This window comes from Rattus norvegicus, chromosome 5 (assembly GCF_021556685.1).
Source record: "Rattus norvegicus strain SHRSP/BbbUtx chromosome 5, alternate assembly SHRSP_T2T, whole genome shotgun sequence".
In the NCBI taxonomy this organism is placed as follows: domain Eukaryota; kingdom Metazoa; phylum Chordata; class Mammalia; order Rodentia; family Muridae; genus Rattus; species Rattus norvegicus.
This window is the reverse complement of record NC_141538.1, coordinates 136,886,429-136,905,378: the sequence shown is the minus strand read 5'-3', so window position 1 is coordinate 136,905,378 and position 18,950 is coordinate 136,886,429. Positions and strand designations below refer to the sequence as shown.

At 43.4% G+C, this 18,950-nt stretch overlaps 1 long non-coding RNA gene and 1 pseudogene across 1 annotated transcript in view; one reads left to right on the top strand and one right to left on the bottom strand.

The window, feature by feature from the left end:
• Positions 1 to 18,950, top strand: part of LOC148005993 (uncharacterized) — a 1,435,680-nt gene that overhangs the window by 11,053 nt on the left and 1,405,677 nt on the right. The gene's annotated exons all lie outside the window — the stretch shown is intronic.
• On the bottom strand, positions 17,520 to 18,108 carry Rps13-ps2 (ribosomal protein S13, pseudogene 2; annotated as a pseudogene).

The following is an 18,950-nucleotide window of genomic DNA, read 5'->3' as shown; positions in this document are numbered from 1 at the left end:
CACTGTGCCATTATGTTTCTGGAGTTGAACGCTCCCTTAGTTCCTAGCTCCTTGTTACTCTTTGAGCTGGCTTGAGTTCATCTTAAGTATCTCTCCAGGGAAGAGATCATACAATTTTGCTTTTCTAAGCCCTTGCTTGTTTGGGAATGTCCTCTTTAGCTTGTATGTATAGTTGACATTTTTTCCAAGACATTTATTTTTTATGTGCATTGATGTTTTGCCTACATATATATGTCTGTGGGAGGGTGCCAGGTCCTCTGGAACTGGAGTTACAGACAGTTGTGAGCTGCCATGTGGGTGCTGGGAATTGAACCCATGTCCTCTGAAAGAGTAGCCAGTGCTCTTAACTGCTGAGCCATCTCTCTAGCCCTTGGTAGCTATATCAATAGAGTTTACCAAAACAACCCTGGTACATTTTTAGTGATTGGATGGTTTTTTAAAAAAAATTTTAATATTTTTAATTATGCATGTGCTGCTATGTGCACACGAGTTCAGGGGCTCACATATAGAAGTGTTGGACACTCTGGTGCTGGAATCACAGATGGTGGGACTTTTAGCCTTAATATATGTTCAAGCTACTGTCATGTCAAAGACTTCCTAGTCTGCTTTCAAACTTCCTGGTCCACCCTCGCAATCCCCTCCCCTCCCCTCCCCTTTGTGTAGCTTTGTGTGTTTAGCTTACCAAGGACCCCTCCGCTCTGGTTACTATGTTACAGCTTCTCTCACAGGCCTCCTCTAGCGGGTATTTTACTACTCCCAAGTATTTTATTTCTTTGCTTATTTGTTTAATATCTTTCTGACTCTTAGAGTGTACACTGTATAGGAGAAGAAACCGCGTCTTGGTCTCTTTCCTCTTCTTTTATTCCTAGCATCCGTAAACAAGCCTGTGGAGCTGTAGATGGTCCGCAGTTAGAAGTGTCCGCTGCTCTTGCAGAGGACCTGGCTTTGGTTCCCAGCTCAACATGAGGTAGTTCACAACCCTCTGTGACTCCAGCTCCAGGGGGCTCCAACATCTCCGTCTGCCAGCACCTCTGCTGTGTACACACGATTAAACACATTAAAACGATCTTAAAAAAAAAAGCATCAGATCACTTTTTAAAAAGCACTAGGGTTGTTTTTGATAAATTCTACTTATTTATTTGTTTATTTATGTATTTATATTCTTGAGACAGTTGCATGTAACTTACGAGGTTTGCAAGTCATTATATAGGACGACCTTGAATTCTTAATTCTCCTGCCTCCACCTCCAAAGTTCTGGGTTACAGGCACGAGCTATGTTTTGGTAAGTATTTATTTCTAATCTTATTATAAATTATGCAGTGAACATTCTTGGTACACGTCTATCTTGAATTATTCAAACGTTGAAATGTCTGGGAGTGAGATTACTATATATTGTGCTAACCCATTGTTAAACTATTTCCAAGTTTGCGCTCAAGTACCCGGTTTCTGTACCTATAATGAGCAGAGACAGTTTTCCCAATTGTGCCAACATTTAAATACCTCATAGTTTTGCTCATATTTTTCTTCCATGGTTTATGATTTTTCTATGATCACTTGTAGTTCACATTTTGTAAGTTGTTTATTTGAGCAATTCAAACTTTCCTGAGACTTTATTAGAGGTTTCTCTATTGGTTATTAGTGCTTCTCAATTAAACATTAAAAAGATCTCTGTTCGATGTCCTTTGATATAATTTATGACCCTTTAAACACAAGATGTTTATATACGTTTGTACCTAGTGTTTTGTTTTGTCTTGTTCTTTTGAGACAGGGTCTTTCTGTGTAGCCCTGGCTGTCCTGGAACTCGATTGGGCTGGCCTCGAACTCACAGAGATTGACCTCTGCCTCCTGTATGCTGGGATTTAAGGCATGCACCCAACCCCACCCAGCTCCCCACTTTGTAGCTAGTATTTCGTATCTTTTGGCTTTGGGGACATGTCTTAAAAGCCTCACTTCACCTCAAGATATATAATTTTTCTACATATTTTCTCCAAGTGTTTTTTTGGTTTTCTTTTTTTTCCCTTTCAGTCTAAGGAATGAGGTAGTGACAGGTCTTTCTTTGTTTCTCTGTCTTTGTTTCTTTGTTTCTTTCTGTCCAGTTATTCCAAAACCATTAGCCAAGTTAGTCACTGTATCTCTGCTACTTAAATGTAGTGACTATGGTGTACCTGGTACTTTCTAAGTCCTTTATATACTTAATTTAGTTTGGTCCTTACATCAAGTGGTGACAAAAATCAGATTTGCATTTTAACATACAGTGAGGTGGGAAGAAAGGGGGAAGCAGGGAGGGGGAGGCAGGGAGAGAGGGAAAGAAAAAAAGAGAAAAGTGTAAAGAGACTTTTCCACGTGGACAGTAGATTGGCTGCCTATATTCAATTCCCCAGAGAAATAGAACAATACAATGTATGTATATGCATAAGAGGGAATTTATTATGGGAATTGATTTCCATGACTATAGAGGTTGAGAAATTCTCCGTTTTACCCTTTGCAAGCTGGAAAACCAGGACCGCTAGCGGTGTGTTTCAGTCTGAGACCTGAAAGGCCAACGTTGTGTGTTCCAGAATGCTACACATGAGGACCTGGAATTCTTATGTCTGGGGCAAGAGAAGATCTCCCATCAAGGAAAGAGGCAGAAATTGTATATTCTTGCACCTTCTGCTTCACCCAGATTGTCTATGGATTGTCTGGTGCCCCCACACACTGATGTGTTAGCTGGCTTTCCTTAACTATAGCAGATACCTAAGATAAATTTGTAAGGAAGAAGAAGGTGTTGGGTTTTGGGGCTTTTTTTTGTTTTTTTGTTTGTTTGTTTGGGTTTTTTGTTTTGTTTTTGTTTTTGTTTCTGCTTACAGTTTTTACCTTTTTTCAGTTTTTAAAAATTTCAAAAATTTACTGATGCCTACAGATTTTTGGGCCTGCATCCAAAACCACACCATTTGCAGGCCATTTGGTCACACTGTGAACCCCAAGATTGTGTTGTTTGCTGGAGGAAAAAAACTATTTTTAGTTGTGGCGTGGCTCAGTCCTTAGTACACATCTTAGTCCCAAACAATGAAGGTAAGGTTAGCTTGTAGAGGGAAGCACCTATGTTTGAAAGTGATGTCTAATTGAGTGATGAAGTGACAAATCAGAGAAAGATTTGACAGACTAGGATACGCCCAACTCTCAGGAAAAGAGAGAGGCAAGAGAGACCACTTAAGAGAACAGTGGGGGGGGGGCACAGTTTTGCTGAGTGAATTTTTTAATACGTTGAAGAGAGAACAATCTAGACACAAGTGAAGGCAGAATAAGCCACAAAATGATGAGAAGTCAGAAGATTAGAACGGATTTCCAGAGTTAATTTAATGCCAAGCAGAGCAAAAGTCAGAGACCGAGAGAATTGAATCAGTCAGCTTGGAAAGGAGTCTGAGTCAGAACAGCTGAGTTGAACCAGCCAGCCAGAGTTCAGAAAGAGCTAGGAAGGGTGAGTTTAATCTGCAGTCAATGTCAGAGACTGAAAACATTCTAAGCCTTGATTGGATTGTATGGAGGAGGCTAGAAGCTTCTAGGACAAGGCCTAGGTTAGCAGTTGGAGGCTGTAAGCCTCTAAGACAATTACTCCAAGTGAATAAAAGTTACTTTTACATACATCTTAGTGAGAGAACATGGCAGACAAAGCTGATCACCTCATGGCAGTGGAAGCAAGAAAGACTGGGCTGAGACCCCACTATCTCCTCCTTAAGCACACCCCGACCCTTCCTCCCATTAGATGCCCCTCTTAAAGAATCTAGAACCTTGAATTGCACCAGAGGACTCAAACTTCAGAGTTTAACGCATGAACCAAAGCTGTGGGGAAACACTCAAGTCTACATAAAACTATAACACACAATCTACTCGTTCTAACATTAATCTCTTCCAAAAACATCCCTATAAACACTTCCAGAGATTTACCAGCTATTTGAGGCTAGTTGAAACAGATATATAAAATTATCTATCACAATAGGAGAATGATTCAAGAAGACTATCATCTAGGTAGCTAGCCATCCATCCATCCATCCACCCAACTATCTATCTATCTATCTATCTATCTATCTATCTATCTACCTACCTACCTACCTAACTATTTTTTGTCAGTTAGTCTAGGCTGGTCTTGAACTTGCTCTGTAGTCAAAAATGACCTTTAATGGGTTGGGGATTTAGCTCAGTGGTAGAGCACTTGCCTAGCAAGCTCAAGGCCCTGGGTTCGGTCCCCAGCTCCAGAAAAAAAAATGACCTTTAAGTGCTGACTGTCCTGCCTTCACCTCCTATGTGCCGGAGTTATGTGGCTGTGCCATTATACCCAGCTGAAACCAGGTATTGAAATGATCCAAGCAAATGGCTTCTTAAAACACTATATTCTGGAACTACAGAGATGGGTCAGCAGCAAAAAACATTTAATAGTCTTCAAGACCCACATGGTGGCTCACGACCTTCTGTAACTCCAGTTCCAGGAAATGGATGACATCTTCTGGCCTCCTCCAGTACCAGGCACAACCATGGTGCCCACATATACAGGCATAAGCATGAAAAAACACCTTTAAAAAAAGAAACACTATATTCCAGAATAGAGATTCTCTACCTGTGGGTTAACAGTCAAATATCAGACATCCTGCATATCAGATATCTACATTATGATTCATAACAGTAGCAGAATAATAGTTATGAAGTAGCAACAAGAGCAGTGTTATGATTGGGGATCACCACAGCATGAGGAACTGCATCAAAAGGGTCCCAGTATTAGAAAGAAAGAACCGATCTAGAACCTTAGAGGGCATGGCTATGGTAAATATTGGATGGAGTGAAAAAAAACTGTAATCAGTTGGACTAGGGGATTGAATAAAACTTGTTGAATGAAAGTGATTGATAGTGACTTGGACCAGGGTGGTGGCAGGAGAGTTGGACAAAGTACAAAATATGGAGAAATAGTTTGGGGGGAAAACTAGCAAGTCTTGGTGATTATTTAAATATTGAAAGGAGCTGGTATGGTGGTACACACATAGAAATCCAACACTTAGGAGATGGAGGCAGAAAGACTACCATGAGTTTGATGCCAGTCAAGGCGACACACTGAGTTCTAGACTAGCCAAGGATACATAGTAGAACTGTATCGATGATGATGATGATGATGATGATGATGATGATGACGACGACAACGATGACAACAACAATAATAATAATAGACAACTTTCTCATCTGCCTCTACAGTGGAACTGCTCCAAGATTCAGATTTTCATCAAGGAAAGACTGTCACACTCTGGGTTGAATGCTCGGACACCATAGAAAATGTGAAGGTCACAATCAAGGACAGGGAGAGAATTCCTGCTGATTGACTACAGCATTCCAAAGGAGCCCTCCCTTCATCCGCGTTGAGACTACAGGGTTGCACCGAGAAGAGAGTGAAGTCTTACAGCATTCCTGAGCAGAACAAGCTGACGGCTCTGTCATCTGGGCAGAAATGCTGTGAGGTGGTTGAAAGCGGCACACACAGTCCCCTTCAGCAAGACTGTCCTTCTGATGAATGTGGGGCTGGAGTTTCATCCCCAGCCACTTTGATAGACAGGACTGGGGCAAGTGTTGTCTGACTGCTGCAACAAACCAGAAGATGAGTAACTGTGTATGAGTTAATGAAAAGACAGGAACTGATTAAAAAATAGAATTAAAAAAGCAAATAAATCAATGAGAAGATATTTATGGGTAAATGCATAAAACATAGTCAGTATTGAAAGGATGAAATGTAATGTGAAGCTTCACAGATTCTGTTTCAAATGCCAGTTCTAACCTTATATGTGTTTATTAAGTTGCACACATTTGGGGTCTGGTTAATTTTGGTGGATGATGATTTCATTTATGTGCAAGGGTTTGTTTTTTTAAATAAAATAAAGATTACTGAAAAAAAATCAAGAGAGCTGGGCATGGTAGCACATGCCTTTATATCCTAACACTTAAGATTAGATTGAGGCAGAAGGATTGCTATGAGTTTGATCTACACATCAAGTTCCCAACCTCCCAGAGCTACTTAGCAACATCCTATCTCAAGCAACTTAATAAGAAGAGAGGAAAGATAGCTAAGATGTAGGGAAGACATTTTTTTTTTTTTGGTTCTTTTTTTCAGAGCTGGGGACCGAACCCAGGGCCTTGCGCTTCCTAGGCAAGCGCTCTACCACTCAGCTAAATCCCCAACCCCGGGAAGACATAGTTTTAAAGGGTAATGGTGGGTTTACCTCTGGACACACTGAATTGAAGGGAACTGGGAGAGAGTCATTTGAAGAAGCCAGGTGAGTAGTTAGAGCGGCCCACGGAAGGTGTGAGTGTGAGGCACACACAGCTTATAGGAACTGAAGCTACAGGAAGAGTTGTATCACACACATAAGGACCAGGTGCTGAATAAACAGAAATAAGCACTTAGAACAGATCCCTAGAAAACTCCCAAGTTCAAAGGTTTACTGGAAGAAGGGGGGGCAATCAAGAGAAGAGGAGGAGGGAACCAACACGCCTGTGAAAGGGCTTCCAGAGTGCTAAGAGGAGCCAGAAGGGGGCTGGGAACAGGCACAGACCAAGAAAGAGACTAAACGGAATGATGGGCTAGGAACGTTCTGCTAGATACATGGGGAAATGAGACAGAAAGGGGGAAGAAAGAGGAGGAGGAGGAGCATGAGGAGGAGGAAGAGGAGGAGGAGGAGGAGAGGAGGAGGAGAAGGAGGAAGAAGAAGAGGAAGAAGAAGAAGAAGAAGAAGAAGAAGAAGAAGAAGAAGAAGAAGAAGAAGAAGAAGAAGAAGAAGAAGAAGCAGCAGCAGAAGCAGAAGAAGCAGAAGCAGAGGAGGAGGAGAAGAAGAAGAGGAAGAGGAAGAGGAAGAGGAAGAAGAAGAAGAAGAAGAAGAAGAAGAAGAAGAAGAAGAAGAAGAAGAAGAAGAAGAAGAAGAAGAGAAGAAGAAAAGAAGAAGAAGACTGAAAAACTGATGCTCCAATGAAGTATGGTGGCACACACATAGAAGCCCAACACTTAGGAGGTGAAGGCAGGAAGACTAACCTAAATTTGACACCAGTGAGAGCTACATAGTGAGTTCTAGACTAGCTGGAGTGCAGTTAACAAGTGCAGATAAACAAACTTAATAGGCAGGCTGAAGGGTAGACAACTGTGGCCAGAAAGTTGAATTCCTGATTTTAGAAGCAGAAAATGTAGCAGAGTTTAGCAGAGGTTTTGGCCAGACATGGCGCCAGGGGTAGGAGGTTGAGTAGCTCTGTAGGAAGCAAGGAAACAAGGTCTTCAGGTTGACTCTGAAGTTATTCCAGAGGATAGCAGGATTCACGGCATGAGAAGAGGCAACCAAATGCCAGTACCTTCTGATAGTAAGAAGGAAGTTGAAGGAAGTTCATGCCTTGAATTCTAGCAGTTGGGAGGAAAAGGCAGGCAGATCTCTGTGAGTTTGAGGCCAAGAAAATGGGGACTGTTTGGGAATTACGGAAATATTTAGAAATGTTGGGAAGAGCAGTCCTGTAAAGGCAAACATGGAAAGACAGAAGGGCTTGTGCGATAACAAATCAGATTCGCTTGGTTTACTTAGCACTGATCCTAGAAGACTGGCCCACGTGAGCTTAAGAAAGTTGGCTGTGGGGGTTAGGGATTTAGCTCAGTGGTAGAGCGCTTGCCTAGCAAGCACAAGGCCCTGGGTTCGGTCCTCAGCTCCCAGAAAAAAAAAAGTTGGCTGTGGTCTGGAAAGTCTTGCAAACATTTCTTCCTCTGCAGAGTTTGGTCAGTTGTAGGAGATGCCCCAGCAGATGGTCAGGGAGAGCAGTAGGCTTGAAGTTGAAGGTTCTTCAAGGAAACAGATGAGCAGCAGTCTGAAGCAGACCAGATAGGATCCAGAGATCCACTGCTGTGCTTTGTAACTAGGGCTTGTATGTCTTGATGCTCTAGTATGGAATGGGTTGTATGGGAAAGGAGGAGATTAAATGGCCCCAGGAGGCTCCTTGGTGGGCCAGCCTGCCCTAATGGGCTAGCTATAGGGCTTAGTAACTGTGTCTCAAAAAAACAAAACAAGCAAACAAACAAACAAAATAATCAAGGAAGCAGATGCCTAGGAGGCATGAAACACACACACACACACACACAAACACACACACACACACACACCATGTATCATACCAAAACTGAAAGTAGTTACACTAAGAAGGAAAAGTATAAAGTGTAGTTGTTATTTGCGTTTCCAGTGAAAGCCTTGTAGAATCAGTAGAAAGCACATTAGAGCACCAGGTTAGCAGAGCGCTGCAGGCTTCCCTCTCCACCACTGCCCCTCATGGATCCTTGCTCCACTGAGTTTCTGAGAACCTTCTCATTTCAAGTTTTCGCTTGGTGCAGTTTATGGATACTTTCTATTATTGTTTTCATTGTGAACATGATTTTTTTTAACCTACACATAATCTATTGGTAAGGTATATATTTTTCCACATTTTAGAAGCTCTAAAGTTGAGTTTTCTATAATCTGAATTGCCTTTGATTTGATTAAATACTTTGTTTTATCCCCTTACACAGCCTAGCTTAATCCCGATGGACTAAACTATGAACAAACGTTGGTTTATTGTTTAACTAATGAGCAAATTAAGAAGAAGCCTTACAATTATTACTTAAATGCAATTTGTTTCAGATTTTATTTGTGTGTGTGTGTGTGTGTGTGTGTGTGTGTGTGTGTGTGTGCACTACAGCACAGTTGTCAGAGGATAACCTATGAGAGTAGAACATCTCCTAGTCTGTGGGCCTGGCTGGGGCTTGAACTCAGGTAATCGGGCTTGGCAGGTGAGCCATTTCTTGGAGTTAGAGTCCCACTATAGCTCAGGTTAGCCTTGAACTCTTTAGGTAGCTGAAGGTACTTTGAACTTTTTTTTTTAATGTACATTGGCATTCTGCCTGGATGTATGTCTGCGTGAGAGTGTCAGATCCCCTGGAACTGGAGTTACCGACAGTTGTGAGTTGCCATGTGGGTGCTAGGAACTGAACCCAGGTCCTTTTGAAGAACAGCCAGCGTTCTTAACTGCTGAGCCATCTCTCCAGCCCCTGCCTTGAACTTTTGATCCTCCTGCCTCCACTGCGCAAGTGTTGGAGTTACAGGTGTGTGCCCCCATGTTTGGCTTCAAACTTAATCCTGATAGTATTTCTTCCTCAGCGAGACACTAGGGTGTTACCATCTTTCCAGACAGAGGCAGGAGCTGCGGACGGTGGCATCTGAGTGCATATTTTCACCGTTCTAGAGGCCACACCAGGAACTCTTGAGTTCCAGGCCAGCAAGACTCTGTTGCAAACAAAACAAGATTTTAAAAAGGAAAATGAATGAGGAAGATTTAATTATAATAACTTTTTTTTTTCTTTTCTTTTTTTCGGACCTGGGGACCGAACTCAGGGCCTTGCGCTTGCTAGGCAAGCGCTCTACCACTGAGCTAAATCCCCAACCCCTATAATTACTTTTATGGCTCAGAAATGGACTTAAGGCTAAGAATCCAGCTCAACGGTAGCACGTATCCTAGCATACGCTGGTGGTCCTCAGTACTGCAAAAAGAAAAAAATAATATTCAAAAGGCATTTCTCATGAATGCCCTCCTTTCTTTACTTTTATGTAGAACGTGTCATCTATACTCCCCAAAACCTCAATAACAAACAAACAAAACCAAACCCTTACAATAGAGGTAAAAAAACCTAAAAATCATAAAGTATGTGATTTGTCCAGATCTCACATAGTTAATGCCTGTCTTCCTTCCTTCTTTCCTTCCCTCCCCTTCCCTTCCCTCCCCTTCCCTTCCCTCCCCTTCCCTCCCCTCCCCTTCCCTTCCCTTTCCTTTCCTTCTTTCCTTCCTTTCCTTTCCTTTCCTTCTTTCCTTCCTTTCCTTTCTTTTCCTTTTGAGACAGGGAGTCTCTGTGTAGCTCTGGCTGTCCCGGAACTTACTCTGTAGACAAGGCTGGTCTTAAACTCACAGAGATCCTCCTGCATCTGCCTCCAGAGTGTTGGAACTAAAGGCAAATGCCCCCATGCCCAGCCAATGTCCTCATTTTTTAACCACAAAGTTTGTTCTTTCAACTGAGCTATGACAGACGTGTCAAAGCCAGTCTTTGTGGGCCAGTGCTGCAAAGCACTTGTTAATCCTGATTGCCACGAAGGGGACTCTCGCTGCACGTGTACCCCACATTCATCTCTTTCCCGGCTTCGAAGGGGAAGGAGGGAGAGACAGCTGGGCCACGGTATAATTGCTTATTAGGCCTCGCTCCGTAAGGGCAGCCACGAAAAGTGAGATGGCTATTACTGCAGAGGAAAGAGTCTTTATTTAGCTCTTGGGGAAGATCGAAGAATATTTACTGCTACAATTCAATTTTCACTCATTTTGAAGGAAACATCCCAGGCGTCAGCCCATTGTCCAGCTCTCAATGTAGGAGCCACTCCCTCAAAAGTTTCCTGCCCCTGCCTTATGGGGGCTCCTTCTACACATCCCCATGCCAGATCCAACTTTTGGAATGATTCTCACTTCTACACCTTTTCTTTCTTTCTTTCTTTCTTTCTTTCTTTCTTTCTTTCTTTCTTTCTTCCTTCTTTCCTTCCTTCCTTCCTTTCTTTCTTTTTTCCTTTCTTTTTTTAGTATTCATTAATTTTATGCATATAAGTACACTGTTACTGTCCTCAGACACACCAGAAAACGGCATTGGATCCCATTACAGATGGTTGTGAGCTACCGTGGGGTTGCTGGGAATTGAACTCAGGACCTCTGGAAGAGCAGTCAGTTAATTGTACTCCATCACACACTCACTACAACCAAGATTAACTTCCTTTATCCCTGAATATTCATTATCTCTCTTAATATCTCTCTCTGTCTCTCTCTCTGAAGCAATTTGTATTTTCCATCTCATTGAAGTTTGTTTCCAAAGTTCCTTCTCTCTTGGAAAGAGAAAGGAGGCTCACAGTGAAGCTCAGTGGTCCAGAACAGAGTGAGCAATTATTTCACAAGCCACAGTGAAGGGTCCGGATGGTGGGATGCGTCCCCACTGTAAGAAAGGTGTCCCATTGTCTCTTAAGTTTTTGCAAGTGTCAAAGACAGGCTCTCTTGGGACCTGCTATGCTTCTTCAGATTCTGTTGACAGGCTCTCACAATTCTGTTCCCTCAGCCTTTCTTGAGCATTAGCATCCTACCAGACCCCATGTGAAGTGCCGGGGAGGAGAAAATAGGAAGGGAGGTGTGACTCTATAGACAAGAAGGACATAATTTAGAAGGGGATTTAAACATGTTAAACACATCACCACAGCATGGTATGCTAAGCGCCAACAGAGAAATGGAGCCTTTGGTACGAGAACATGTCACCTCTGCTTGTATAGCCCTTGAAGCTTTAGAGAAATAAAGATGAAGTCAGTTTACAAAATCAGCTGATGGAATTAATTAAAAACACGTTATTGTCTACTGTTTCCCAGAGACTAAGCGGTATACCGAGAACGTGCCAGTTAGCAAGACAGGAGTGGCGCTGTCCTCTCGGAGTTCGCAGACTATCAGAGAAGGCAGAGGTATAAAGAAGGTGAGGGCTCTGAAGGAGAAGAATTATATAAATGGGTCTCTCACTACCTCTCCTACTCCAGAACAGTTAAGCCAGTCCAACATGATGAACTGGAGTAGCTAGCTGATGGGTAGAAATTGACAGGAGAGGGAAAGAGAGGAAGATCTTGAGGTGAGAGAGGATGCAGGACATAGTGAAAGAGTGAGAGGAGAAAAATGTGGCTAGGAGGGGAGAGGGGGAGAGGAATGTGCAACAGAGCAAGGAGCATAGCAGAAATGGAGCTGAGAGCATGCAAGGCCTCAGAGGCCATGGTAAAGATTGGGGGCCATAATTTAACCTCTGAGTTGATGCAGATATCTGTTCTTTTTATCATTTTTAATTATTTAAAATGTTTTGGTTATTATTGTTGTTTTGAAACAACATCCACTATTTTTTAAAGAACTCTGTTGTTTCTGGCATAATGGTACACACCCTTAATGCCAGCACTTGAGAAGCAGAGACTGGAGGATATCTGTGAGTCCAGCCTGGCCTAGAGAGTGAGATCCTGTCTCAAAAGAAGAAAAAAGAAGAGGAGGAGAAGGGGAAGGAGAAGGAGAGGACAAAAGAGGAGGAGGAAGAGGAGGCAGAGGCAGAGGAAACAGTAGCAGCTCGATGGATATCAGGCTTGAAGAAAGGTGAAAACAGAGGCAGGGTGTATAAGTAACACTTCACACAGGTATGACTGGGAAGCAGAGAGAGACAGAGACAGAGAGAGAGAGAGGCAGGGAGACAGAGACAGAGAGAAAGAGAGAGAGAAAGAGAGAGAGAGAGAAAGAGAGAGAGATAGAGAGAGACAGAGACAGAGAGAGACACACAGAGAGAGACAGAGAGAGACACAGAGAGAGAGAGAGACAGAGAGAGACACAGAGAGAGAGAGAGAGAGACAGAGAGAGACACAGAGAGAGAGAGAGACAGAGAGACACACACAGAGAGAGACAGAGACAGAGAGAGACACAGAGAGAGAGAGAGCTCTGAAGAACAGGGATGATAAGCTATGAACAAATACTTTCTTCTCTTTATCTTTTCCCCCCCGACATCATGTTTAATTGAAAGACACCTTTAAATTGTAAATATAATATGCAGCTTACACCACACCACTTCCGCAGTGCTAGGCTTTTGTTTCCTCTCAGTGCTGGGGATGGAAGGCGGACCTTGCAATGCTAGGCAAGTGCCCAGGAGCCAAGCCCTTCTTCCTTTCCAGCCTTGCTAGGAGGAAGGCTCCTTCCTTCTCTGCAGTAGCACAGAGACACAGGCACAAGTAGGGGTGGGAAGCTGACAAATTCTCTGAGGCGGCTCTTGATGATCTTCTGAACACAGGTGCTCAGTAAATACTTGGTGATCCTAGCACTCAGAAGCCTGAAGCAGGAGGATTGCTGGGTAGGAGGCCAGCCTGGACTACACACAGCATGATCCTGTCTCAAAGAATGATCCAAAATCAATCAAGTGAGCAAGCCACCAGACTTTATTTATTGAATCAATGAACGAATAGATGCAAGTAACATCTGAAATCTATAGCCTTATTTTCACCTAGAAGCATTTTGTTATCCACAAATCAAAACAAACAAAATTTGAGGACGGGGTCAGGCTCAGTGAGTGAAGGTGCTTGCTGCCAAGACTGAAGACTGGAGTTCAGTCTCTGGTGGAAAAAAGAGAAGTAATTCCTACAAGGTCTCCTCTGGCCTCCGGGAGTGCTGTGGTAGGCGTGAGCACACACACAAAATAAGTAAGTGTGTAGTTGAAGGTGATACATGAATGTGACTGGGACTCAGGCTGTGTAGAGATAGAGAGGTCTGATTCAAAATCAAACAAGGCCTAACGTGGTGGTGAAGACCTTTGGGAGGCAGAGTTCTGTGAGTTCAAGGCCAGCCAGGGATACATAGTGAGACCTTGCCTCTCGCTGAACAAACAGCGACAAGCAGGCTGCTAAAGTCTAGCTCAGCACGGAATTAGTAGGAAGTTGCTTCGCTCCCTGATTACCAAAAGAGCAGGAGGCTGTCTGTCCTGCAGACAGAACTGTTCCATCCTGCACGTCGACGACACTAACCGTTCTTTTCCATCCCCTAAATGTTTCAAGCCACAGCCTTGGGTTGGAGGAGAGAGAGAGAGAGAGAGAGAGAGAGAGAGAGAGAGAGAGAGAGAGAGAGAGAGCGAGAGCGCTAGCTCAGAGCTATCGCTGACTGACACCAGGCTGTTGTTTGCCAAGCACCACAGTGAACATCACTTCCTGCTGCTCCTTGTCCCCTTTGTGAGGCAGCTGTGCTGACACTTAAGCGTCTCTGTTCTGAGATCGTGGAACCTGAGCCTCAGGGAAGATAAATGTGTCCAGGTCACCCAAGCTATAAGCAACAGAGACAAGATTCACACCCACGCCTGCCTTCAGTGTTACTGCCCTGAAATAATCCATCTCAAATCTTAACACCTTTCTTCTCCATGCTGTCCCTGAGTCAGCCACTCCCTGGATAATCTTTTTGTACTACTTTCCATCTTTTAATATTAAAATTGTATCTTCTCGAATGCCTTATTTAAGTCCCACTTTGTATCAAAGCATCAGAAGGGCCTCAAACCATATATAGCTTTCTCTGACCTGGGAAACCTTCTGCAGTTTGTCTGCCTGGCTCCCTGGATACATTTTATCTACATTATAGTTGAGTTGGGGAGAAGAGAGATGGCTCAACTGTCAAGAGCTCACGCTGCTCTTGAGAGGACCCAAGTCCAGTTCTCAGCACCCGATGGTGGCTCACACTTCTGCAACTCCAGTCCAAGAGTACCCTCTTCTGACCTTTGAAGGCACAAGGCACACATAAAGTGCACATACATACATACATACATACATACATACATACATACATGCAGGCAATTATTCATAAAATAATAAGATGAATAAATAGGTAAGTAAATGAGTTGGGTCATATTTAACATATTATGATTTCAAGTTGCCATCGAAGACCCACAAGCTTTTTCAAGCAGAAGCGCATCTTGTTTCTGTTGGGGGCATTGTCTACAGCTTCTCCTTAGTATGAAGTCGGCAGACACTTGTTGGCTTCCCTGATCACCAAGTATTTACATAGCAGAATGTCCTGACAGCTGTCTGCATCTACTTAAGACGGTTTCTTAGTTATGCCAAGCTGCATGATAGAGCAATTCTAATTTGTGCTGTGAATTTACTTATTTCTTTTTTCTTTCTGGAAATCTAAAAATACAAGGGGCCAAGGGTAGCCAGAGAGGCTGTGGGTTTGTGTAAGGAGGGGATTCATTTTGAAAAACAACACGAAAAGCAGACTTTTTATCTTGTTGAAGAGCCTTCTTCTTTTTTTTAAAGCTTACAAATTGTCATAAAAAGGAAAAAAAAAGTCCAAATTGGTTGAACTTCAAGTTCCCTGTTGCCTTTCTCCTCCTTCAGAGCCTTTTTCTAAACCTACTTCCCTTAAAATGACTTTTATTGATTTTCACTCAACAAGAGTTATTCTTCAGAATGAGGACGGAGGGGTCAGAGAGAGGAATTTACCCGCTGGTACCTGAGGAATCGGTACGTCTCCGGATCCAGTCTTGCTTTATTTGTTCTGTTTCCTGTATCCAGAAACCTGCACGCTGGGGATGGCTAGGGTCCTCTGTGTCTTGGTCAGAGCTCGAGTACAGTATACTAATAGATCAATTTATGTGTTCATTCATTCAGCAAACATTTATTGAGCAGGCATGTCCTAGGCATTGGAGATACTAAGATGAATAAGATGTAGCCACTGCCCTCTGTAACCTCCAGATGTACAGAAAGGCACCGGTCTGATGGGGGATCAGGGAAGGCGTCCAGAATGAGGGAGCTGCCTGTCCCCCATCAGGATCTCCTTAGAGAATAACATCAGCCTTGAAAAATAAATACAGCACCGGGTCACACTGGGCAGGAAAAGGTGCTTTTTAACTTCTATGCCTCATCTGGTTGAGTGATTCTCCCCCTGTTAATTCTCCCTTTCAGTCCTGTCCACTCTTTGGTCTGTATTTTAACATTGCCTTCAAAGCTATTTTTCCAACTCCCGCTCCAATCTTGTCATTTCCGTCTTGAGGATTTTCTCCTGGCTGTTCATTCATTCATGGTATGTGTTTCCCAGTCACCCACTGTGGTGTTTCACAGCGTTTGAGTGTTAAGTGTTTGAGATGCTGTGATAAGCAAGCAGGCCTCCCTTCAAGAACCTTAGCATCTGGACCAGGGAGTGCTCCTTGAATCCAGACCTCTTATTTAAATAACTTCTCTCCAACCCGTACCAGTATTTATGATACTACGTATATTTCCAACAATTGAACAGAGTCAGATTTCTGTTTAAGAGGATCAAGTCCAGCTCTGCAGTAATGGTGGACCTCTAACGCCAGCATTCAAGAGGCAGAAGCAGAGACAGGCAGATCTCTATAAATTCAAGGCCAGCCTGGTCTGTAGACCAAGTTCCAGGACAGCCAAGACTACACCTCTATTGGGAGTGGGGGGTGGGCGAAGAGGATCAAGTCTACTGGTGTAGTTGGAAATTTTAATTCACAGATCCAAGACCACCTGATAAATGGGTAGATAAATGCACTGTGTGCTAAGATAGAAGACTTGAGAAGAAAGGTCTCCTGGGCAGGATGGCTTTCTGAAAGTGATCATGCTTAAAGAAAGACCTGGAGTACCAAGAGGAGTGAGCGGGACATTGAGACATCCAGATGTGACAAGTGAGACCTGTGTTAGTGAGAACTCTAGAGGAGCCGAATGGGGAGAATGAGTATACGGTGCACATGGGGATTTGTTATATTGCCTTCCACAATACGGTCTTGAGTCATCTAACCACAGCTGTCTTTGAACTGGCGAGCTAGAGAGCTGGGTCGGTCTTGGAAACCTGAAGAGGCTGGGTTCTGATCTCAGGCAAGAATACAGTAGCCCAGTGGTGGCTGCAGCATCGAGATAAATGAACTCATCAGAAAACATAAAGTCAATGAAAAAAAAAAAAAAACAACACAGCTTTTTCTCTTGGACCTCCTTTTATGTGACTGCCACTCACATTTAGGGTTGGTCTTCCCACTTCACAGGTGTGGCCAGCTGCTTGGTTGATTCCAGATCCAGCCAAGCTGCCAACCAAGTTTTAGTCACCCGTCACAAGAGTCTTAAGCATCCAGTCTACCTTTGTAGACTTCTTCTATTCCTTTGTTTTTCAAATTATGAATGAATTTCCTGGATCATTTGACATTACACTGACTTGATGTACCTCATGCATCTGGGATAGACTTAAGTATCACTGTGTTTTTAAAGATTAAAAAAAAAAGGATATGTAATTTCCATATGGCTTAGATACCACCTCACACACCGACATTCATCATCACCTCTTTTTGCCAGAAAAATCTCAGATGTACTATCTAAAAGAACTGGGAAACTTTACAACTCAGCGGTTTTGCATATACTGTTTCCGGAAGTGTGCTTCCCATTCAAAGTCCATTTTTTTTTTAAAGATTTATTTATTTATTATATATAAGTACACTGTAGCTGTCTTCAGATACACCAGAAGAGGGCATCAGATCTCTTTACAGATGGTTGTGAGCCACCATGTGGTTGCTGGGAATTGAACTCATGACCTCTGGAAGAGCAGTCGGGTGCTCTTAACCGCTGAGCCATCTCTCCAGCCCCCCAAAGTCCATTTAAAGTGCCATCCCACACAGTAGGTGTCTTTGGATTTCCTTCAAAAAAAACGTTTTTTAAAAGAATTTTATTTATTGTCATTTTAAATTATGTGCATGGGTTTAACTCTGTTTGTGCACACGCATGTGGTACCCCTAGAGGCCAGAAGGGGGCATCAGAAAACTTGGAGTCAGAGTTAAAGGTAGTTGTCAGCTATCAGACGTGTGTGCTGGAAATGGAGTGCAAGCCTTCTGCAAGAGCGGTATGTACTCATAACCGCTGAGCCGTCTCTCCAGCCCCCACACAGTGGTTATGTTTAATCAAGCATAAATATCCTCCCATCAGTAGTTACTTCTTTTTTTTTCACTCAAAGTGATTTTATTGCTTGTGTACACAACAGCATTTATGCCACCAGAGCAGAGGCTGTGGATGAGTCATATTTCCAATTGGGTGCGAGCACCCGCTTAGTCTTATAGTAGCGAGCCAGCCGGTGAATCCTGCTCTCTATCGGAATCAGGCAGAATTTAGCATCCTTATCTTTTCTGCTCCTCTCAAGGTGCTTTCACACAGCAACTGCTTTCTTAATCAAATGGTAGAGATCCTCAGGGAGATCAGGGGCAAGGCCTTTGGACTTAAGAATTCTCAGGATTTTATTTCCGGTCACAAAACGGAGCTGTGCCACACCATGTGCGTCCCTCAGGATCACACCTATCTGGGAGGGAGTCAGGCCTTCCTTGGCCAACTTGTAAATTTGTCCCTTCACGTCCTCAGACATCAACTTCAGCCACGTGGGCACGCTCCGGGCCGTAGGGCAGCGCCGACTGGGACAGGCCCTTCCCGGGAGCGTGCATGCAACCCAGGATGGCGGAGGTCTGGAAGCAAAGAGAGAACGAGGTAGGAAAACGGCACAGGAAGTCAAGCCACCAGTAGTTACTTTTTGAATGCCCATCATTGTTGTTATTTTCTTACTTCAGGGCTCCAGGCTGTGTTAGCTGCTGCCTCTTGTGCCTTTCCTCCCAGCTTTCTTCAGTTTCCTGACAGGTCTGCTCACACTGTACCCGACCTGCACATTTTCACAGCCAGCCTGCTACTGGCGCTTCTCTATCAGGGACAATCTTTACTTCTGTATTCCTAGGGGCTGGCAGTTGGCAGACAATAGGCAATTATTTAATGTTGAGGTTGAGGAGTGTTGGTATACACTTCTAACCCCAGTCTTCAGGAGGCTGAGGCAGGAGGATCACAAGTGGAAGGCCAACTTTTGTAGAGAGCAATTTTCTCAAAAAAAAAAAAAAAAAAAAACCAACCAGCACCAGTGAAGCCTCTCCCATTGTTAGGGACTAACATGGTGTGTGTGTGTGTGTGTGTGTGTGTGTGTGTGTGTGTGTGTATGTGTGTGTGCTCGAGCGTGTGCATGTGTGTGTCTTTGTGTACCTTTATGCATGTGTGTATATGTGTGTATGAATTTCCTTTTCTAAATTTCCACACACTTGTTCTCTCATAAGTAAACTGTGTTACGCATAATGCGTTCCATGTTGACATGCTTCTGAAAGTATCAATCAGGGCTGTGCCAGGCTGGAAGTGGTCATGTCTTTTTTTGCCTCCACATCAAAGAACCCTATTCACTGCCTGTTTTTAAGTTCTACGCTTGTTCTCAGTGTACCTGCCTGCTGCCCTACTACCACCACCTTTGTATACTTTGTAATGGATATTCAAATTACCATAATGGGTATTCAAATAACCAAAGTA